General features: G+C 39.5%; 1 long non-coding RNA gene across 1 annotated transcript in view; it reads right to left on the minus strand.

Annotated features, from left to right (window-relative positions):
• The window catches only part of LOC128311959 (uncharacterized), a 166,360-nt gene that overhangs the window by 95,658 nt on the left and 45,549 nt on the right, over nucleotides 1–25,153 (minus strand). Inside the window, exon 3 of the long non-coding RNA XR_008290716.1 lies at nucleotides 424–1,362. This is a non-coding gene — a long non-coding RNA (uncharacterized LOC128311959). The remainder of the gene's footprint in view (nucleotides 1–423; nucleotides 1,363–25,153) is intronic.

Genomic DNA, 25,153 nt, shown 5'->3' on the forward strand with positions numbered 1-25,153 from the left:
TCCCCATTAAACACGAACTCCTCATTCCTCTCTTCCTCCCCCTTCCTCTGAAAATGTGTTTTCTTCCAAGGTGAGTATTTCAGTGTGAAAGGTGACTATTCTAATACTTTTTAAAAAATTTTAATGTTTATTAGTTATTTTTGAAAGAGAGAGAGAGAGAGACAGAGCTCAAGTGGGGGACCGTTAGAGAGAGAGGGAGACACCAAACCTGAAGCAGGCTCCAGGTTCTGAGCTGTCAGTGCAGAGCCCTGTGTGGGGCTCAAACTCACGAACTGTGAGATCGTGACCTGAGCCGAAGTCGGATGCCCAACCGACTGAGCCACCCAGGTGCCCCATGACCATTTCAATTATTGAGGACTAGTGTGAGAATTTCTGTCACGGAAGTTTTGGCAAATTCTGTACCCTGATGATTGTCTCACTCACCTTGGTCCTGAAGCCTTGTGACCTTGTTTTCTGACTGATATCAGCAGGCCTGGGGGCAGAAAGGTCTTTGGTGACAGATGGCTTCTCCCGTTTAAATCAGTCCTCTTACAGATTTTTCCCATCTCCGGGCTTGTTCATTTTTCTGTTAGTGCTGCCACATCCCCATGATGTGGGCCCAGAATTCTGAGTCACTGGCTTTACTTACGTCAAAGAGAGGTACAATGACAAAGGAAAGCCGCCGTAATTAATATCTGCCATAAACTGTGTGCTGACTTGTTGCGTGAGGGGGAATGCTTGTATTATGGGTGTAAAATTTTCAGCAGCACCCATAGCTCAGTCACAGGTAGAGATGAAACAAAACAATCTGGCCAGAAGTACTAGAAATAATCCATCTGTATATGTAATGAGGGGAAGTGACAGACTCTGTTCCTATTGTCCTTTCGCAGACATGCCTCTTCAGGTTGTGGATGGCATGACATTTTTCATCTTGACAAGGCCAGTTTATGAAACAGACACGGGGCAGAGCCAGAAGATCACAGTTGTTTTAATGTTCCATTCCAGCCAACGTCCTTGTGAGAGCCACTTAAAGTCACCACGTCTTTAAAATACAGCTTATTCCACAGCAGCAACGGTGCCTACGTAACATAAGATTATTTTGCATAATGTCTCTATGGATATGGATATAATTATAGATAATTTCAGTTTTTGTCTTCAGTTTCCAGGTTGATACAGACTATATTTTTGATTCCTCCCTTCTTGGTGCGTATATCCCTTGAAATGTACTTTTTCTTCATTTTCCCAACTTCCTGGACTTTATGTCTGCTTTCACATACGATAGAAATCTTATGCCCTTTGCATCCAGCTTTACTGAGCAAGATTCTTCTGTTTTTCAATGATTTCAAACAATTCCATCATTCCATGAAGCCTTCCTCGACAAACCTAAAAGGAAGTTCATAATTTGTTTTCATTAACTTTCTTAAGATTTACCTTTATGGGACTCAGACTTAATGTCATTTAAAACATTTTTTATTGAATGATCACATATGGGAAAGTGCACACACTTTCACTCCACAAGTCACTAAATCTCATCTGAACATACCCACAGAATGAGAGCAAAGATAAAGAAACAAAATGTTACAGTGACTTCTAGGAGCACAGATCAGTTTTGTTTATTTTCACACGTTATATAGATAGAATCACACCATTTACATTCTTTTGCTTCCGGTATTTTTTTTTTTTTTGTCCTACAATTTGAAATTGAGATCAGAATAAGATCGCAATTGGTTGTTATGCCATTTATGTCTTTTATATGTATCCTGTCCATCTCTTATCTTTTGAAGTGTTTTAAAAAAGAAACTGGGATGCTAATCCTGTAAAGTCTCCTGTAGTCTGATTTTGCTAATTGCATCCCTTAGTTCTTATGATATGTGCCTGTCTTTAATGAAAATTGGTGGCCCGATACAGAGGCTTCATCAGATTCAGAATGCATATAAAGTCTGGCCTTACTGTTTGTGGTGTCATCAGCCACTGGGAAATCATTGCCTGACTCCTAGATGAGGACACAGAAGCATGGAAAGGTTAAGTGATTTGGCCAAGTGCTCAAGGCAGAGCTGAGATCTGCATGAATCTATTCCACTGCACTCTACACGACAGACCAGCATTGAAAACTTACTGTAATTGCTGAGTGTGATTCAAATATATTTGTAGTTACTAGTGACTCAAGTATCTAACTCTTGCTTTTGTGTTTTCTCTGGAAGGCACGGGCCATGTTCTTTGTATTGCTTCTATAGTGCACAACATTATTTATGATGGCAGTGGTTATGTGTGCATTGGGGAGGAAGAATTTTACTCCGCCTTTTAAGGTTCTTCCAGCTGGACCAAAAATTAACGTGCTATGAGACAGACTGACGGTAGAAAATCAAACAAAAGTTTGGGGCGCCTGCGTGGCGCAGTCGGTTAAGCGTCCGACTTCAGCCAGGTCACGATCTCGCACTCCGTGAGTTCGAGCCCCGCGTCAGGCTCTGGGCTGATGGCTCAGAGCCTGGAGCCTGTTTCTGATTCTGTGTCTCCCTCTCTCTCTGCCCCTCCCCCGTTCATGCTCTGTCTCTCTCTGTCCCAAAAATAAATAAAAATAAAAAAATAAAAAAAAAACGTTGAAAAAAAAAAAAGAAAATCAAACCAAAGTTTAATAACACATATACCTCCTGTATATGTAGTTTTTTTCGGACAGACCCAGAAATAAGTCCCAGAAATGGCTGAAACTGTAACCTTAAATACCATCTCCAGCTAAAAGATGTTGGGGGTTGGAAGTCCCTTATGGGAGGTTACCAGGACAAGTGTAGTAAGCAAGAATAAGGTTGTTAATGTAGATTTAAGGCCATGCTTTCTCCACTGATAATAGTTTCTAGAGACTTAGAGTCATCTCCCTCTTCTGGTACTGAGGGAGATACCCTTACAAATGGAAATTTTTCTTAACATGTAAATATCTCTTACAAAAAGGTAACTTCTACTGGGTTTTGAGAGTTCCTCCTGTGTCTGCTGTTTCTTAAAAATGACCAGCTTAGAATAATCAATATGCCAAAGATGCATATCTTAGGATGGCAATAGTTGCTCCCCTACATGTGAAAACAGAGTAGAAAGACCTACTTTTTAGGACATTTTTATTTTAGAAGAATGGTATTAAATTCAGCTAAATATGTATTTAGAAGCACATACCATGTGCTTAGCAAAGTGAAAATATAAATAAAAACAAGGAAAAGATAACAACCCTGCCGTTAAAGAGATCCCAAACTGGGGTGCCTGGGTGGCTCTGTCAGTTGAGTAACTGACTTTTGGTTTTGACTCAGGTCATGATTTCACAGGGTGAGATCGAGCCCCAAGTTGGGCCCTGCACTAGGCATGGAGCCTGCTTAAGATTCTCTCTCTTCCCCTCTCCCTCTGCCTCCCACTCACTCTCATTCTTTCTCTCTCTAAAAAACAAAAACACAAACACAAAAAAACAAATCCCCAACTTTTTCACAGAATCTTATGTCTGAGAGGGACTACTCACATATATATGGTCAGTGGGAAAAAGAGCTAGTTTCTGAGTCTGAAGACAGGGATTAATATTTCCCCTGTGTTGTTTTCTGGCCCTGGGACGAGGCAGACAGTTTAATGACTACAGGTTTTAGTTTCCTCATGTATAAAAAGGGAGCCTGTCCCCCATAATGGCTATGAGTTTAAACGAAATAGTGATTGCAAAGAACATTATAGTAATGATACTTCCATATCATCTCTGCTTGGATATTACAAGAATGGGAGAACCTGCTGCTTTAAAAGCAAGTGCTTCGTTTAAAAACAAAACAAAACAAAACTATAATTATTATAATATTTTCTTTTGAATGAACCAAAATCTTCCTTCTTGCAACTTCTGACCATTGATTCCGATCAGTATCTTCCAGTAGAAGCATAAATCTCTCTTTCTTCCCAGTGTTAATGTAAATCTTTCTCGTGTTAGCCCTTCAGATACACGAAGACCGCTCTCATCGCATTTCTATTTTCTAGGAAAACCATCCCCAACTCACTTGATCATTCTCCCCATGCCAGGGTTCTCGACTAGTGATTTTTAGCACAGAATACACACCAGAATCACCTGGGAATTTTTAAAAAGCATGCAGTTTGAAAAGGCTCTCCAGGGGCACCTGGTTCAGTTGGTAGAGCACGCAGCTCTTGATCTTAGGGTCAGGGGTTCGAGCCCAGGTTGGGGGTAGAGATTGCTTAAATAAACAAACTTAAAAAACAGAAAGGAAAAGGAAAAGCTCTCTGATTGATTTGTAAGTTCTTATTTAATTCGGTGTCTTAACTTGTTTCGAAAACTTTTCAAACTTGTCAGTACCCTCCTTAAAATATGACTCCCTAATCCAAACAAACATTACAGGCATATGTGGACCAGCTGAAGTGTTTACGGTTTGCTAGCTCTTGTAGCAAACAAATCAAAAGATGATGAACGATTAAACACAATGGAAGTTTATGTCTTACTGATAGGAGTTTAAAGTGGACTCTCCTGATCGATGGGTGACTCTCTTCCAAGCACTGATTTAGGGTGCCAGACTTATTGCTTCCTATAGTTCCGGACTATTTTCAAAACCTGACCTCAAGGGTCAATAGGCTTACTACATCAAGCTGGGGGAAAAAAAGAGCATGGGGCATATGGGCATTTTTACAGACCTAGCCTGAAGCAGTGTGATAAAACCACACGGGCACACCCAGTCGCAAAGAAGTGTACCTAGGAATGGGAGAAATTGAGTTTGAGAGACAGCTAGCTAGTCTGTACTGCTACTGTATATGATGTGTTATAACTACTTCTTCTGACATTAGGAATACCACCTGTTGATGAGGTGAATGAGTTTAAACTGCCTGGACAAGAGAAAACAACTTAAAGTGAAAAGATAAGCAGAGAGTGGAAGACAATGAAACGTTTATAACATCTCTAATGTTTGGGGTAGCTATGTTATCCTGTTAACTTATTGGAGTAACAGTCAGCTAAATGTTTTTAGTTGTGTTTGAAAGACATGCCAAGTCAGGTTCCTCTCCATCCAATAATCATTCAACTGTTTTTTTTTTTTTAATATTTTTTAATGTTTATTTATTTCTGAGACAGAGAGAGACAGAGCACGAGTGGGGGAGGGGCAGAGAGAGAGGGGGGGGACACAGAATCCAAAGCAGGCTCCAGGCTCTGAGCTATCAGCACAGAGCCCGACGCGGGGCTTGAACTCACGAACCACGAGATCATGACCTGAGCCGAAGTCAGACACTCAACCGACTGAGCCACCCAGGCGTCCCTCAACTGTTTTTTAAAAAACCTATTCATCAGACTTTATATCATGTTAGTTGAGAGCCATCAAGCTATTACGCAACATATAGCAAAGCTTTGCAGCAGAAATCTTCCTTTCTTTTTAGCAGAGACATCATGTACAGAGAAAAGGTACAACCTGTGTCGTATAATTAAATTTGCATTATATAATACTGATTTCTATTTACTTAGTGCGTCCATTATTTCTAGGCACTCTGCTAAATATTTCACCTGCATTCAGTTTTTAAATACTCACAACCATCTTTGTAACAGATATCATTATCTTCCTTTCACAGGACTACTGACTGTCAAAATTAGGGTTGAAAGGTAGGTATATCTTACTTCAAAGATGAATTTTTAATTGTTTTTCTGTGTCATTTCCTAGGTACACAATACCTCTTATAAAATGCCAAATAAGGAGACAGAAAATGTGAATGTTATCAGGGAAGATTATATTGGAAGTAAGATTTGTTATGACCCTAAATAAAGAATAGGATCTAGCGAAAATGATAAAGGGCAAGAGTTTATTTAGATGTCCTATTTTTCACTAGGGAGCCCAACCATTCTATAAGCAACCATCTTTTGGGCTTTGGCAGATAGGATGTTAACAATGAAGACTGAGCTATAGGGAAGTTAGGTCTTACACTGAGGCACTGCAGTGGTTTGAGCCTCTTCAAGACACATGGATTTCCAGTGTTTGTCTCTCTATGAATATATATTTTCATTGCTCTACTTGAGGATATTTAAATATCCATAACTGAATACAGGAATTATACATGTTGGAAGCCAGTAAAAAAAAAAAAACCCACTTGTTTGGATGCGTTTTCTAGCCAGTTTGCTCGTTCCTAATGCTATGTCTCCGCCTGGTGGGAGGTTATGGAATTACAGTAAATTTAAAAGGGCTCATTGGGTAGAATGATGATCACATCCGTTGTAAAAATCAGTCAGCTAATTATAGGAAACAAGGAAAAAAAAAAACCCCTAGCAACAACAATACAAACTATGCAATTTCCTTAACTTACCTGTCCTTATTAAAGTGAATTCCTTAAGATATATTGATTTCTTCCCCACAGAGAGCTATACTGCTTTTCTGTAAGCACTATGAGGGACATTGATTGGAAAGTATCAATACTTACTGCATTTAAGGGTTGTAGCCCTTCTCAAAAAGTAATGCTTTCTTTGATAGTATGTATTTAATGGAAAGAAAAACTTCATCTAAAATAAAATTGACATCAATTCAAGGGGAGGGGGCTGTGGTGGGAGGAATAAATCAGGAATAAATTTCAAAACTTTCCCATGGATTTATATCATTCACACGCATGACTAACATAACTGGAGATTATAACAGTATTGATACGGTTTAACTAATTTGGTTGTGGTTAGTATATTCTGGCCGTTAAAGCTTTTACAAATCATTTCTGTCCATTCCCTGGCAAAAGCATAAATTAACATAATATCAGCCTCTTGGTTTAGAAACAGAGATGAGAATTGGTCTATCTCTGAATCACTTGTGGCCTTTTTGGGTATATACCCTGGAGTTAGAAATAGCACGAAATGTTTTGTCATATTTGTTATGTATGGAAGCACTGAAACCAGACTGAGACCTGTATTAAAAGTGCACCTACCCTGTGTGTGAGAAGGTAGCTATGAATCAAGTTACATCAGCTTTAAAAAACTAAATGGTTCCTTAGACGGCTATGGGAAATGAATTAACAATTGGTAAACATCCTAAGAGACCTAAATTTGGTTATGTGCTTCAAATACATAATCTGCTTATGCAAAGAAGGTACTATTTTCCCAATTTACAGAGAGGGAGAAAGATAATTAAGTAACTTGCTTAGGGTCACATTGCTATTATGATATAATAATATCACAGGTGTGGGTTGGTAGGCCTAGCCCCAAATCCTCATCTTTCCCACTGCTTCATTTATATTCACATCCTTCATTTTAGTGAGGAAGCCCTACTGAGACCAGCACTTAAATGTAGGATGGCCAGTTAAGGAGGTGATTCAGAGTCAAGTCAATGAAAATGCTCAATAAAAATCAAAATGGGGGCACCTGGGTGGCTCAGTCAGTTAAGCACCCCACTCTTGGTTTCGGTTCAGGTCATTATCTCGCAGTTTGTGGGTTCAAACCCACACCGTGCTCTGTGCTGGCAGGGCAGAGCCTGCTTGGGATTCTCTCTCTTTCCCCCTCTCTCTGCCCCTCCCGCATGCTCTTTCTCTCAAAATAAATAAATAAACTTAAAAAAATCAAAACCTGTGATACCTTATACTAGTATGTGATTTCTTCTATTTGTAATATGCATTGGTTTAAAAAACCGGTTACAGACATCATTTCATGTGGTCCTGAGCAATCCCAAGAGGAAATGAAGAAATAACGGTGATCTTCTCTTTTTATGGGTCAAGAGACTGAGGCTCAGAGAAACTGTTTCTCAAGACCATCGAACAACTTTCAGTGTGTGGTTTCTGCATGCCCAAAAGGAGAGGGTAATTGTTATACATCTTTCCCCTCCAACCCTCCAACCTCCAACCTCATCATGGGCTTTCCGTGCCTGATGCAAAGCAGGGGGACAATGAAGATGGGAATCACAATGGATTTTACCTCCTGGCATCCTTGTCATCCTTTGGTCCAGACTCTCAGAAGTTTATAACTCAGTACTTATAAGTACAAAAGTGGTAAAAAAAAAAAAAAATACTAATGACATCCAACAAGATGCAAATTCCAAGCCAAACATGAAAATAATGACTTCACTATTAGTGTCAATTGTTTCAAATGACCTTTGGCTACATGTTTGACTTTTTGTTCTACTAGAAGACACATGTATTCAATAACTATTGGTCAAATTAATTGGTTACTGAAATCCACAGTACTAAGTGGAGGGGGTTGACGTGATGGGGGGCAAATTTGCCACTTGCTAACTGTGAGACACTCTTCTGTTCAATGTTTCCTAATCATTTCTTCATCTTAAAAATAGATCTAGTATTGTCTATTTCATAGGCTTTAGTGAGGAGTAAAAAATAATAGCACATGCAGAGGGCATTGTGAAATGTAGGGTACATGGCAGGAACTCAATTACCGTGGATATTTATAAAACATACTTTCTGAATTGTCTGAATTACGTCTTACAGGAGAGAACAAAAGAACTCCATTAAACATATTAATGGCAGAGATATTTAAACATATTCCTACTGTAGCAATATATGGGCATAATCTAATGACTTAGTTCTCAAAGAAAATATGACATTTAATTGTTTCTAAAATAATGGAAAGGAAATTAAGTTAGGAGTTAAAAGGAGTTCTGGCTCTATTATTTAGCATCTCTCTGACATTGAGAAAGCCACTTAGAATCTTTGAAATTCAGTGTCCTCATCAATGAAATGAGATTATCTACCCTCATTACCTTCTATATACGTTGTTTAAAATACCAATTGATTCCTGAAAGTGAAAGGTGATTTTTTCCCCCTGTACTGTACTATTGTATCAATCTACCCACATAGAGCATTGTTTCCTGGCTACCTATGGGAGGGAATGGGGTCTCCTTTGCCAATCTTTGAATCTCAAATCCAGAACAGTTGACTCTAGCAGATACTTCACGTCAAGAGAAAAGTGACAGATTATTTTGAATACACTGCTTCTGCTGTATTTTCCTTGGAAGCCTCTTGGGTTGACATTCGTTCCTCTTGGGTTGACCATGTTGTATTGAAAGCTATTTTTTTTTCAGGGGTGGGGTGCTGCAAGGGCCTTAATGGTTTGACATCAGTGACCTTCTTGGGCTGATGCTGTTGCTAGAATCCTCAGAGAGACCTTGTGTGCCCAGAACGTCCAGGGCAATTTTTCAGTCCCAGGGGTGACAGTCTAGATTGAATTAGCTTTGGCTCTTCCATCACTAAATAGATGGCACAGCAGGCCTGCCTCAGGGCATAAAAGCATCGATTCAATTCCAGTAATAGGCTTAATGAAGTACCTTCACCGTGTTCCAGGGTGCCAATTCTCTAAAAATCACCCTGAAATGTAAAGCTTAAGCAACACTGGAGCTAACCCAATCAATTTAGAGACACAACAGAAAACAAGAAAAAGTTACATCGATATTGTAAAGGATATGCTTGCATTTTCTCCAACCCTAGGGTTGAAAGTGATCTTGAAACAGCAACTAATGTATCCCTCAGCTTCCACGGTGGATTATGATAGAACCATCTGAAAGGAGTCAGAATCATCTCTAAATTTCTAAATGCTTAAGGTGCCACACCTGCTCTGTAACACAGCCAACTCTCTAACAACCTTTGCTGTCTTCATTAGAAGGAAATCACCCACTCGCCGAATATTGCCTTGATCCAAGAGACTTCCATGTTATGTTGACAGCCAGATACATAGAAATGACAGGAAATTAAGGGGGTAATACAAAATTATCAATGTAAACTCGCATTTTATATGCTGCTCTATTCTCCAGTGCATTTTCATACCCGGTTTCTCATAAGAAAGGATCTGCAGTGAAGTTTATGGGCCTGGGACAAAAGGAAGAAGGAATGAGCCAGTGAGGACAGATAAGGGGTGGGGTTACAGCATCCTAAGTTTGAGGGAATCTTAAATTTTATCAAAACCAGTCTCCCTCCTGCAGAAGGATGATCTCGGTCTGCCTATGTGACGATCGTCGGCTCCTGCTCCCATATTCCTAATGCAGGGACGCGTCGAGGTGATGAGGCAGGGCTGTCCATCATCGAGTGGTTCCATCTGCTAGAATGTACTTCGTTATATTTAGCCAAAATCTGCCTCCTGTAACTCCTTCCACTTCTGCCTTTGCCTTTGGTGACAAGGAAGCAAAAGTCTGTTCTTTATTCATAGGAAAGCTATTCAAAACTTAAGGACAAAACAGGTCCCTACTATGCAAATCTTCTCTGTGCTGAACAGTCCGGCTGTTTCAGCAATGATCACGGCCCGGCTTTTAGGTTCCTAGGTCGTCTGGGTGTGGACTTCCACCTGGAAAGACACAAGTTCCTTGCTATTCCAAAACTGTTCTGTGTCTTAGCGGCATCAGCATCCCTTGGGAGCTAGTTATAAATGCAGACTCTCAGACCCCGTGCCAGACCTACTAACAAGATGGTTTGCATGAGCATCAAAGTTTTAGAAGCACTGTTATAGTTTGCTGGGATGTGTCTCAAAACACAGCAACTAGAATTACCTAAATCCTTCGAGCGTGGTCCAAGGACCACAAAATATTGTGCGATTATTTCGCTGGCTATGTACATTATATTTGTATTAAATCTCCTATCATTGCTTTATTTTTTATTTATTTTTTTCAGCACATGCCTCAAATGGTTAATACCTCCTAAGGTTATGACTAACAAGAAGGTCCCGATCTTTTTCCACACAAACTATTGTTAATCATATTTGCTTCTTCTGGCAACAGTGTAATTGATATTTTGCACCTATATATAAGAATACACACATATCATTATTAAATTTTATCCTGTTGGTTATAGCCAATTTTTCTGCTCTGTTGGGATAATTTTGAAGCTTTACTTCATCAGCCATTACATTACTTATTTCTCCCAGCTGTATCCTTTTAAAAATAGATGAGCATGTCTCTCTTTATTTAAGACACCGATAAAAATAGTGAATAAAACAAGGCTAAGGGCAGAATGCAGTAATATATTTCTAGAAACTTCCTTCATAGAAACACAGTAAGTTCTACAAATGTTTGCTGGGACTCTGTCATGTGGTTGGAAACTACCCTGTGTTACCTATCTGGAGTACACGGAGAATGAGGCAACGTTCCTGTCCTTGAGAAGCCCACCTCTAATGTGAATTCCGAACCTGGAGATCATGCAAAGACATCTCTTGCCAGGGCTAGCATCCCTTCATTAAGCTAATTATGGTAACAGAGTCCATGTCTGTGTGCCCTGAGGCAGGTCAGCTTTGCCACCTAATTAGCGATGAAAGAACCAAAGCTAATTCAATCTAGTCTGTCACCCTCTAGACTGAGGAATTATCCCAGACATCGTGAGAACACAAGCCTCTCTCCTGAAATTATAAGAAAGGACAGCCAACACCAGAAGGTTTTTTTCTCCTGAGGAGGTCAGTGAATCAAAGAGCAAATCTGACCTTCTAAAATGCATACCTTGGAAAGAGATAAAAGCAACTCATCATATGCAAAGCACATAGCAGTATCTCAGACTGATGGCACAAGAGAGTACGAAGAAAGACCGTAATTTATGACTAATTTTGTATTAGTGAGCTGATGCTTCAGAATTGATCCACCATCAATTAAAGAGGTCAAACTCAAGATCTATAACAAATGTGAATGAATTTTAAAAAACATCCAGCTCTGTGTAAGAAAGACCTGAATGAAAACATTTAAAACTGACCGATATCTTGAGCATTTGAGCCCATGCTAATCTAATTCAATTTTCAATTACTTTGGAATTGAAGATTCTTTGTCCCACTGGCCCTAACAACCTTGTGGGCTTCCAAATTCACTGGCATCTTCCTACTTTGCCCCTGGATCCTAACATTCTTCACTTAACAATCAATAACAAATGTTTACAAGATTCCTTTTATGAGCCAAGCCTTCATAAAACTCACATTCTAGAGGGGAGAAATTGAAAATAAAGAAGTACGTCAGTAAATAAATGAGGTTAGTTTAGCTAGTGACAAACACTGCAAAGAAAAGAAACCATGGTGAGTTGTGAGTGATGCAGGCATGTGCTCCTTCACATTGGACAAATGTTTTCCAATTCCAAGAGAAAACTGTTTCTGGCAAAGGGAACATTCCCATCCAAATCTCCCCAAGACCAAGTCCTGGGCCCCCATTGCTTGATCCCCTCCCCTACCCAGCTTCTTCTTGTCCAATGGGTCTCAGCCATTGTCTGCTCTACCTCATTTTCAATGGATACCCTAGATCATGTAGCTAGTTTGAACATTATATTTATAGCACTTGCAAATTCTCTCTTATCTGGGCCTTGTGAATTGAATTCCTGGCTTAGGGTTTTCTTTTGGACCCTTCTCTCCAAGTCCACCCATGGCTCACTCCTCCGAGTAGAACCCAGGAACTTTTACTCTGTGCCCCCACAGTGCCCTGTGCTTTCCTTTCTCATGGAACTTGTCCTGCCCAGTGTCCCCATCAGGGAGTGAGCTCTTTGAAGGTGGGGGCTAATTGTCCAATGACCGTTCATCATCTAGCACAGTGTCTGACACATGTGAGGCCCTGAGATGCTTGAGATCAGTGAATAAGGAATTATTAAGTGGGTTTAGATTCAGATTTTTAACTTCACCTCATTTGGCCAAGTCATACTGCCATGTGTGTTTAATTTATATAAAAAATATATTTTTCTTCTAATGACATTAACTACCCACAGTTGTTTCATGTGGCTATATTTTCACCTTGTTAGAAGTATGTTACATTTTTCCATTTAAGTTGAATTCCATTCCATTTAAAATTACTTTGGGCAACCAGTCTTACTGGAAAATATGAAATTCAGTGGGACTTTGTGGCACAAGATTTATATATTTCTAATTCACCTCTGGTATGTATCTTGATCAGTTTTAAATGACACATGGCAATATACCTTTGATTTTTCAGTTTATTTATTTAGTTAAAAAAATTTTTAATGTTTACTTTTGAGAGAGAGAAAGAGAGAAAGAAAGAGAGCAGGGGAGGGGCAGAGAGAGAGGGAGACACAGAATCTGAACCAGGGTCCAGGCTCTGAGAGGTCAGCACATAGCCCGATGTGGGGCTCGAACTCAAGAACCGCGAGATCATGACCTAAGCTGAAGTCGGACGCTTAACTGACTGAGCAACCCAAGGCACCCCAATTTTTCACTTTAGACTTTCTATCATTTATGTGTCCTTGTTCTCCAATAAATCTCTTGAGGTTATTTTAAACCGTTCTCCTTTGACATAAGAAGAAATCATAATTTTTCAGGAAAACCAGCCTGTGAAAACAAGCAATTTTAAGCGTGGCTTAAAATTCAAAAAAAACAGGGACATTCTTACATACATAAGTAATAAAAGAAGTACTGTGATTTTGGAAAAGAAAGAAAGTCTTCATGCTTCTCCCCAAATTCTCTTGTAGCCAATGAATCTTCTGTAATTCCACATTTTTAAGATTTTCTTGTTAAAATGCAAATTCTCTTAGGAAGGATACATTAAGTCTTGTTCACACTGAAATTTAAGTGGCTAACATCAGATTTTTTTCCAGAGGAAAAGTTAATAGCTTATATACTCCCAGACTCTGAGGGGAGAAGGAAGGGAATAAGAAAGAACTAGAGATATGTGGATATATAAAAAATGGTCTCAGAACCCCTCAATTAAATGTTGTCAAGTATGAAGGTCTGCAGGAGTTGACCTTGCCATTTGGGCAAGGGCCTGAGGTCGAGCTTGAGAGAATGTGTTTCTTTCTCTCTCTATTCTTCCCAGTTAGTTTTCAGATTCAATATTGCTAAATCCTTTAATAAGTTTCTGAGGACATACCATGAAATGTGAGGAAATAAATCCCTTGCTTATTCTGGAATTCAGAGTGAAATATCCTTCATTTATTGATTTTGAGTATGCAAGTGATTCTGGCCAGTCATTTATTAGTAATGGGCAAAATAATTTAAACTATTCAATAAGTGTGCTATGCCCATCCGTGTATTTACATATGTCTTCATAAGAATCATCAAGGGTAATTTTACATTTATCTATTCAAGCTCTGGCCAACATTGAATTTAGCAATAAATTACTCACAGGCACTTTTTATTTTAAAGCCAGATTAGGATTCCAAATTGTATGTGTTTGTCAAATACTGAATAATTCAGATGTCTTTTAATCAGTTCTCACTGCAAATGCTGTGGGTAGGAAATAGGACTTAGAAGGGAAGGTGTCATAGAACCCAACAGAGAAAAAGAGCGAGAAGTGAATTAACCACTGCAGGTGGTTACTAAGAAAGTAAACGGTGAAAGGTAGAGACAGTTGATGTTGGTAATTTGGATGGAAAATTTTTTGGGCTGATGGTGAAGGAAGGCCAGGCATGAATAAAAGCAGGTAACACTATTAAGTGCTGTGTTCTTGGAATTGTGCAAACTGTCGGATGATGGTTATCTAACTGGTCAGTGGCCATGTGACTTGAGAGCTCAAACTCGAAACCACTGCATTCTACGGAGAGGGATTCAGATACAGGCAAGATGGAAGAATATGCAAAATAGACGAAGACCTTGGGATATACATTTTTGGGATTAGAGGCCCACACACTGTGGTTCCATCCTCTCTGTGAGCCATTCTCAGTACCTTCAGTCAGTAGCCACTTTATCTCTTCCAGAATCCCACAGAACTTTACATGGAACTCTGTCGTAACACTGGCCTAGGCTGATTTGTTCTTCATTATACACTGAGTTTTTTCAAAAATTATTTTAAAACAACTTTACTGAGGTACAATGAGGTATAACTGACACACAATAAACTGCACATAGTTAAAACATATAATTTGGTAAGTTTGACATGTGTTTTGCTCAGGAAACCATTATCAGGGTCAAGATAGTGAACATATGCACCACCTCCAATAGTTCGTTGGTGTACCATTATAATCCCTCCCTTTATCCCTTGTATCAGTCAGGTTTCTCCAGAGAAACGGAACCAAAGGATGTATGTTATAACAAGTTGGTTTATGCAATTGTGGAGATCAAGACGTCCCAAGACCCAGGAGATTCGACGGTGTAGTTCCCATCTGAGACCATGTGCCTGAGAACCAGGAGAGCCCATGGTATAAATTCTAGTCCAACGGCTGGCAGGCTCCAGGCCCAGAAGAGCTGATTTTTCAGTTTGAGTCCAAAGGCAGGAAAAGACTGGCGACCCAGCTCAAATGGTCAGGTAGGAGAGGTTCCCTCTCACCAAGCCTTTTTATTCCATTTAGGTCTTCAACTGATTGGATGGGACCCACCCACATTAGGGAGGGCAGTCTGCTTCACTCAGTCTACCTATGCAAATGTTAATCTTATCCAGAAACATCGTCACAGACACACCCAGAACAAAGCTTGATCAAATGTCCAGGCCCCCTGTGGCCCAGTCCAGTTGACAGATAAAATCACACCTCTCCTCCTTGCCCCTGTGTCTGGGCAACTACCGATTCTCTTTCTGACCCCATACATTAGTTTGCATTTCTTAGAGTTTTATATCAACGAATTCTCACGTCATGTACTGTACTCTGCTTCTGTCTGTTTTCTATTGTATAGACGTATCACAAAAGATGTACATACAGGCTATCTGTAGTTTGGAACTCGTGTAAGTAAAGCTGCTACGTACAAGCCTTCGTGTGGGCATATACTTTTACTTCTCTTGAGTAAATTGCCTGGAAGTGGAATGGATGGATCACATGGGAGGTGTATCTTTAACATTTGCAGAAATGGCCACACTCTTTTCTGAACTCGTGTACCACTGTACATTCCTACTAGCAGTGCATGAAAAGTTCAGTTCTTGTAGAACCTTGCTAACACTTGGTATGGTCGGTCTTTAATTTTGTCCACTCTAGGTGTGTGGTGGTATCTTGTTTTAATTTCAATCTGAATTTTCCTGATGACTAATGATACTGTGCATTTTTTCACATGCTTATTTGTCAGCTACACATCGTCTTTGGTGAAAGCATCAATTCAAATATTTTGGTCATTTTTATTGGGCTGTTTATTTTATTATTGATTTTTGAGCATCCTTTATGTACACGTATTTTATCGGATATATCATTTGCAAGTATTTTCTCACATCTCGTGGTTTGCTTATCTCTTTACAGTGTCTTTTTCAGAGAAGAGGTTTTTGATTTGATGAAGTTCAGTTTAACAGTTTGTTCTTTTATGCATTATGACTTAGGTGTTGTTTTAGAAAAATATTTGCCTAACCCCAAACTGCAAAATTCTTTTTATGTTTTCTTCCCTAAGATGTATAGTTTTAGTACCTATAATAGTTTGAGTTTTTAGTTGTTCATGGTGCAAGTTATAATCGAAGTTCTTCTTTCATCTTTTGCATAAGAAAATCTCATTCTTCCAGTACCATTGGCTGAAAAGACTATCCTTTCTTCATTGAATTACATTTGTACCTTTGCTGAAAGACATCTGTCCATGTATGAGGTCCTTTTTCCTGGATTCTCTACTCTACTATGTTGGTCTATTTTTCTATCTGCATGCTAGGATGACTGTTTGGATTACTATTGCTTTAAGTAGTAATAGTGTTAATCCTGAAACTTTAGTTTTCATTTTCAAAGATTTTGGCTAATTAAGATCCTTTGTATTTCGGTACAAATTTTTGAATGTCTATAACCTCTAAACCAAAATTTTTGGAATTCTGATTACATTGAATATAGATCAATTTCGGGAGAACTGACATTTGACAGTTGTGTCTTCCAAACTGTGAATCTGATATATCTCTTTATGTATTTGGGATTTCCCTAATCTCTCTCAGCAATATCTTGTACTTCTCAGTGTATATCTATGGCACATCTTTTGTTGGATTTCTTCCTAAGAATTTCATAGTTTTAATCTTATAAATGGTACATTAAAACATCAGTTTTTAATTGTCTGTTGTTCCTGACAAGATCCAACTGATCTTTGTACATTGACCTTGTATGTTGAAGCCTTACTACTCCCAGTCATGAGTTCTAGGAAGTTCTTTGTAGATTACACTGGGTTTTATACATAGATTATCATGTCGTGAATAAAGACAATAGTAAAGACAGTTTTACTTCTTCCTTTCTAATTTGGATGCCCTTCCTTCCTCCCCTCCTTCGGCCCTCCTGCCTTCTCTCCCTCTAACTCTGTCTGTGTCTGTCTCTCTCTATTATATCCTCCAGCACAATGTTGGATACAAGTAGAGAGAGCACTGTTTTCCTCTGATTCCTCAGATGGTTCTTCCCCGAGCCTTGGGTGGTTTCTTCATATGCATATGCTGATCAGTATTCAGTGAAATTCTCAAGGGGGATCCTCTTTAGACACCAACGTTCCCCTCTGCATGCAACTCTCATCTTCTGTACTGAGTTTTGAGAAGTCTAGTGTTGGTCTTCACAGGCTCTCAAGTCTGACTCCTGACCTCCAGGATTCTGCTGGAATCTAAGTGGTCTCTCCTCCCTACATTGTCGTCTATAAACTCTCTCCAGGCAGTAGGCTTGGGCAATTTTAGAGTTTACCTTGTTTGTGTCCCATCTCTTGGGGTTACTGTCCTTCAGTGCCTGTGTTTTACTACCTGTTTCATATATTTCGTCTTTGTTTGTTTGTTTGTTTGTTTATTTCAAGGTAAATCTGGTTTTTCTTCTTAGTCAAGAAGTTATATACACTGATTAAGTCAGATCGTATTACAATGTTTTCAATGAAAAAATAACAGTTGCCACCGCCCAATACTTGTCCCCTAGCATCAATTACTTTAAAAGTTTTGAGCTGTTTCTTCTGGAATTTAACTCCATATTTCTACTTGCATGCCTATACTTCTTTTTTGAATATTTTCTTTTTCTAAATTTATTTTTAAAGTTCATATATTTATTTTTGAGAGGGAGAGAGAGAGAGCATGAGCAAGGTAGGGGTAGAGAGAGAATCCGGTCTCCACACTGTCAGCACAGAGCCCGATGTGGAACTCGAATTCACGAACTGTGAGATCATGACCTGAGCCAAAGTCGGGAGTCAGGCGCTCAGCCGACTGAGTCACCCAGGCACCCCCTTGATTTTTCAATTTTGGGCTTTGGCTCTCTATTCTCTACCCTGCCGTGAACATTCCCACGCGTGCATATTTCCCCTCCCCACCCTGACCTTCTAATTTAGGTATGTCATAATTTGCGATTACATATAAAACAGGTTTTCTATATATATAACACCAGAAATACTGTTTACAGTTAAGCCACAGGGTACAACAAAATTAAAATTTTATCTTTAAATAGTATTTCTTTTTCTTGGGGTTTAAAATCAAGCTTGCCCCAGTATCAGATCATCTAGAAAGCTTTACAAGAATATATACTTCTAGACTCTAACTTGGATCTGAATTTGGAACTCTAGGCTGGAACCTCAGAGGAAGTATTTTTTAAAACACTCACGGGTCACTGTGACCCAGCTGGTCTTCTGAAGTTTGGGAATGACTGCCTTCGGGCTCTCACGTCATTTGCGCACAAGTGCACGGTCGTAACGACGACACCATCTTCATCACTATTGAACTGTCAGATGGCACTGAAGTTGTGCCATCCTGGACTTCTCTCTGACTCTACACATCAGTCATAACACACTATGATCGCATCTGTCAACTGGCACCAAGGTGGTGGCCTGGTTTCTGCTAACAATGACTGGATTATAATTGGACCTGACCTTGTGGACCCCGGGCATGGTGTTCAGATTGCTGGGTTCACTGAACTGAACTCAGAGTTAACAGCCTCTTTTGAGAAGTCAAATATGGGGGATTGACTCAATTGCTCACGTGCACCTATATTTCAGTGGTACCAGTTTGCAAAATTACCGATTTTGGTTGGAGGTAGCCTTGAACACAGTGTGTCGTGCAAATAAATTGTCATTAGCACCACCTGTCTCTCCATTGGCTTCTGTAGCCTAATTAGATTTCTACCATATCAGGAAGTATTCAAAGCGTGCAAATGGCAAGGCTTCACCCCGTTTAGCCATCCAGTGGGAACCAGAGTACAAGAAAGTGAATTAACTCTCTGCACTTGAAAATCTAGGGACTGTTTTTAAGAAGTAAATATTACGTTAGGCATATCCTCCTGAGACATAAACTCCAGGTCCTTCCTGGAAGATGTTTCAACCTTTCTCAATAATCATCACAAATGCTAATGCCAGATGCATAATTAACAAAGCACATACACATGTTGGGAACTTTTGAACACTAAAGTTTGGCTTAATAATCAGGCAGACTCCCAATATGTAAGCAACACAAACACAGTCTCTGAAGAGCTGTGCCACATAATTTACCTTCATGTTACAGTTTTGAAAGTCAATGTCCTTGCCTCATAGTCTGTCACAGACATGAATTCTAATAATTTCAAAGCCCAAGACTTTGTATGGTCCCTTCCTTGAGGGAGTATTCCACACTTCATTAGTGAAAACCGGTTTGAAAATTTTGATTTGTAGAAATACGATAAAATCTAACATACTCCATCAACCACAATTTCCCAGAACATTTGGAAACTGAACTTCATAACATCAACTTCTGCCTTTGCATGAAGCTGTGTTGCCTTTCAGGGAGCATATTAGAAAATGTGCTTTAGGAAATAATACAAATAAGAGTTCTCCAGAACAAAGCAAACTGGCCATTAACTTATAAGTCCAGCCATCCATCTACCCATCCATCCATCCATCCATCCATCCACTCATTCATTTGAGAAATATTTAATGAGTCCCTTCTATGGGCCAGGCACTGGGGTACTGAGAAGTACTATGAATTAAAAATAACATAGTAACAGGGAAGAAGGTAATAGGAGGCTTGGGTGGGGTGTGTGTTATTTTAAATAGAGAAAAAACCTTTGATGAAACATTATTTTGGCAGAGGCCTAAATGAAGTGAGAAAATAAGTCATGGGAATATGTAAGGAACATGTTTCAGAAAAGGGAAAAGCAGGCGCAAATGTCCTGAGGCAGAAGCCTGTTGGGATGTTTCAGAAATAGCAAAGAGGACAGAAGAATAAAAGGGATGGGAGATGGGATCAGAAGGTCAGAAGGGAGCCAGGTCTTGCTAGAGTATGAAATGTGATTTGAACATGATTTTAAATGTGAACAGAGGCTGTTGGCAGGTCTTATGGAAGAGAGTGACATGGCCTGACTTAAGTTTTTAGAGGATCCCTGTGAATGCTTTGTGGAATTTAGATATGGTAGAGGCAGGGGCAGGGAAACCCAGGGAAGGAGGCAGGGGTTTGTAGCGTTTGGGACCCTTATACCCATGTGAAACACACAACAATAAAGGAGAAACAGGAGATCTTTGAAGACAAGTTAAATATTATAGATTTATTGCTATAGCTATGATACCTTCAGAAGAGTCCTACATCACTTTAATTCAGTTGCATAACTTAAATACTAAAATAAAATGTATCATGTTTTAAAAAACATGGCAGGTGCTCCTGTCTTCGTCTAAGAAAAAGGAAGGTAATAAAATAAGTGAAATCCTTTTTTTACTGCACCCTGGGCATAAATTGTTACTTTCCCAGAGTTTATGGGAAAGTGTTGTTTGTGAGGCAGAGTTGTCAACTGTCGGGTGTGTAGGTTTTCCAAGAGTTGATTATACGCGACCTTCAAAGAACAAATTCAGAAAAAGAAAAGAATTCTGAGGGTCTTTTTTTCCCCTGAAGATACAAAAATTATTAAGATTCATTGTTTTCTAATATTAAATTGTGTGAAAACATAAACATCTGTCTCATAATGCAGATTCTAGGGCTCAATCCCCAGAGGTCTGAAATTATAAATTTCAAGTGAGGTCCAAGAATCTTTATTTTTAACCTGATCTACAGAAGTGAACAATCTGCTCATATTTCAGATAATCATTTAAGAATAGTTTTTCTCAAAAGTAAGCTTCAGCTAAAAGTTTTAAAATACATGTTTGATCAAGATCATGAAGTTCAGATGTTTATATTCTCGGTATCAGAGGATCCACTCAGACTCTGCAGTCTCTTGGAAATTCTGCTTTTCTTCTCCTCGTCTCACGTGGTTATTGAGGGACAGCCATTTCCCACAATACGACCTTATTTCTGCTCCTTCTTCTCATCTCTAGCTACAGTTGATTGGTCCAGAAGAGCTGTTCTGACCTAAGTCAAGCTAATTAGACCTGTTCTTCAGGACCAGAGAATCAAGTGTCCTGGCTGATGTCATTAGATAGACAATGTGAGAATGTTTTACAGAATATTGGAGTGAGTTGTCGGTAGGAGATAAAAATTAAGCCCACACAGGATATGAAAATAGTCCCAATAGTATCTGTATTCTCATTCCAGTAATTCCTGAAATTCAGTTACACTTGCCGCTCAGAATCTGTATTAGCAATTGCTGCATCACAATGCTGCTTAACAGGGGCGCCTGGGAGGTTCAGTCGGTTGAGTGCATGACTTTGGCTCAGGTCAGGATCTACTGCTTTTGAGTGTGAGCCCTGTGTCAGGCTCTGTGCTAACAGCTTGGAGCCTGGAGCCTGGAGCCTGCTTCTGATTCTGTCTCTGTCCCTCATCTACTCGCTCTTTGTCTCTCTCTCTCTCTCAAATATAAAATAAAACATTAAAAGACTTTTTTAAAAATGCTGCTTAACAGTCTAAAACACCACTATTCCTTTATTATATCTGGTGACGTCTACAGGTCAGCAATTCAGACATGGCAGCGGGAATGGCTTGTATCTGCTCCATGATGCCTGGTGTCTAAGCTGGGAGACTCAAAGCCTGGGAGCCGGGATTATCTAAATCTCATTCACTCACTTGTCTAGTGGTTGGTGCTCGCCAGTGGGTGAGACCTTAGTTAAGTTGTTCAGTTTGTTGGAACACCCTCATGTGACCTCTCCACACGACCGCCGGCTTCCTCACAACATGGTGATGTAAGGTGACCAGCCATCATGGTTTTCCTTGGAACTCATGAGTTTCCCAGGAAATGGGACAGTCAGTGCTAAAACTCGAGAAGCCCCTTATAAGCCAGGATGAGGTGTAAGTTATTCACCCTACATGATGTCTGGGTTCCAATGGCAGTTCCTGAAGAGATAGATAAATAGTATGTCAGAAGGAAGCTGTATCTTTTTTTTTTTTAACCTAGTGTTAGAGGCCAAATAGTATTCTGCCATGCTCCGTTGGCCGGGTCAGTCATAAGCTAGAGCTCAGATTCAAGAGACTAAAATATATAATCCCTCTGCTTGACGGGAAGAGTGTCAGTCACACTGTAAAAGGAGCATGTGGAAATGGCTAAATATATCAGTGCAGCCATAAAGATGGCCCTGATGATCTAACACGCAATTTGCTACAATATTCTTCTATAAATCCCATTTTCCCTCAAGTTAGCTCAAACTGGGCTTCTGTCACTTGCAAGCAAAATAATGATTTTTTTTAAACCCTCAATATAACTAGTTAATAATATTTTAACAATCAACTGAAAGTCTGGGTTGAGTTATCAATATTAAGGAGCCTAACCTATTCCTGAACAACTACTCCCCACCGTATAAGCTAAGGGAAGGAGGCTGAGGGAATGACTGCAGACGGGCCACAATCTTCTCCCAGACAGAGTCTGGATCTGCCCCCAAACATGGACAATTTACACGATCAGGGCCCTAAAGTTTCACACTGTAACGCTCTTAGCTGAGAAACATTATAAGCAGTCATTACTGATTTCCTAACATAGTTATTAAAAAAACAAAAGAAAAAAGCTCAAGGGAACTCCTCACCACCAATAGAACTTCACAGAATTCCCGGTGAACTTTTCAAGTTAGAGTAATTGCAAAATTTGCCTTTAGGTAACGACTGACGCACTAAGAAGTACAGTTAATTATCCGGCAGGTAAAGGGGAGGCTGGGCGGTAGAGTAGAGAGAAGTCGATCGGAGACGAGGAACACTTTGGGGTCAAAAGATTTGAAAGCAGCCCATCTCTGTCCCCGTCACGAGCTCTGTGTGGTACCCACGACAACACTACCAATCATTCTCCCACAGGTGACCCAGCTCACCAGAATCTCAGCTTGACTGTAGCTGAAAGAGTCTTTTTACAGAAAAGTGGTGGAAGGAAGACATTCAGCCCCTTGTCTGTGTTGGGGGCTTCTCCCACTATCCCTCTTTGTTGTTGGGAAAGGAAATCAATTTAATTACACTTTCAGAAAAAAAAAAAAGTTTAAGGTGAAATTACCAAAAAAAAAAAAAGTAAGAATTAAAAGAAAGAAAAACCTTTAAGATACATATTAAAATGAAAAAATAAATAAAAGAAGCACAATTTAAAATGACCAATACTGTAGGAATGCTCAGGAAAAGATCTCAAGAATAACTTTAATCAGGTTTGAAACTATGAAATAAAAAGATCATAAGCAATTAAAGTAATAGGACATTGGGGCGCCTGGGTGGCTCAGTTGGTTAAGCACCGCCTTCGGCTCAGGTCATGATCTCGTGATGGTTTGTGGGTTCGAGCCCCGTGTCGGGCTCTGTGCTGACAGCTAGGAGCCTGGAGCCTGCTTTGGATGCTGTGTCTCCCCCTCTCTCTCTCTGCCCATCCCCCACTCATGCTCTGTCTCTCTGTCTCTCTGTCTCTCTCTCTCAAAAATGAATAAGCATTAAAAATTTTTTTTAAAATAGGACATAAAAATAGGGTGTGTGGCATAAAAATAAAAATTAGAATCAGGTTGAAAGGTAAGAAATTGCATAGGGAATTAAATCAGAATAAATTAGAAATGTGATTTCCTAAGGTGATCTCCCCTAGACTGCTGAAATTAACATGGCCCTCACAGGCTAAGCGGTGGGCTCACATTTTTCCTTTCCTCTGTACTTCCCCACCAGCTCTGGCGTCAGAATCCTAGGAGAAAAGTGTGTCATCTTTACTTCAAACCTAATTTCACAGCTGAGCCAATGGGCCTGGAGTTCCCAGTTACAGCCACTACAACCTTGCCTTCCGAGCAAAAAAAGCTCTGCTCAGTGCAGTCAAGTACACAATCCACTAGCTTATAGGATGTTACGTCTGTCGGTCAGGCCTTGCACGGGACTTGGAGAGCAGTCAGCTCAAGGTTCAAGTCTCTGGCAAGGATGGCACGCTGGGATTCTGTTCAGCTGCTTTCAGCAGATCCTCATGTGTTCACTCTTTTCATCTTATTAGCAAAAGCTTTGGGAAGATGAAACCTATCATCTGTATACAGAAAGATACTATTTTTCTTGTTTGCCAGGGCAAAACAGTATGCATCTAGTTAATCCAAGAAATACATGAAGCTGTTTGGGTATTTGGAAGAGAGGAAAATAGCATCCTTTGAAAAGCAGGTTAACAATATTCATACACAAAGGATAGGATTGTCCATCGAATGGAGAAATCCTCTGTAAAGGTAAAGAGAGCCTGGAGTTGTAATTTAGTAAGTAGAATCCTAAAAAATAACATGTTATCTTATTTAGAGAAACGCTGAAAAGATTCACATACACATACACACACAGAGTTGATCAATGGCTCTATAGCCTCGGTGAGCCAACAAAATTTGGTTTCACCAAACGCTATCGATAAATGGCAGCTTATGAGATCTTTGGCCACAGACTGGCTTTATCTTACTAATCACCTGTATCACATGCCATGATATTTGAAATTTCAATAAAACTAAAATAAAAGATTAAATCATAGCTGTGGATTCAGAGGAATTGAGATCGGAGTACGATAAATTAGAAGATTTTGAAAGCACACTACAATTCTTGCCGAGTTCATAGACTCACATGCTGCGGACAGATCATTACTGTCTCCAAATCCTATTAATCTGGAGCTGGAGAGCAGACAGCAAGGTGGAAAAGAGTATAGCAACAGTGACATGTTCCTGATATAGGATACTGTATGGAGAAAACAGAAGCGCAATTTATTAAGAACATAGCAGCGTTTGCTTTTGATGGAGTATATGATAGTCTAATGAGATTACAGACACATTTGCCCATATAGGAAAAGCTGTTCTTGAGAACCTGTTAGAATATATAGTTGAGCAAAGAATGAAACCCATATCATAAATAAAAGTAGTAAAATGTTTCATCCTGATACCTTTCGACAAATCTCATGTAGCAGAAGGTACACTGGTCTCTAGAAGTGAGAGAAACTAAAAAACTCAGATAAATTGTCCTGAGTCATGAGAAATAACTCTGATACATCACTGGAGATCTGTATTCCACATTTTTAATATATTTATATCTATTAAAAATAGTATGACCAAATTTGAGTTTGTCCACTAAGATCTGTCATATTCTGAATTTTTCTCGAGAAATAGAAAATTTAAGAAATCATATTT

Source organism: Acinonyx jubatus, chromosome D1 (assembly GCF_027475565.1).
Source record: "Acinonyx jubatus isolate Ajub_Pintada_27869175 chromosome D1, VMU_Ajub_asm_v1.0, whole genome shotgun sequence".
NCBI classification, from domain to species: domain Eukaryota; kingdom Metazoa; phylum Chordata; class Mammalia; order Carnivora; family Felidae; genus Acinonyx; species Acinonyx jubatus.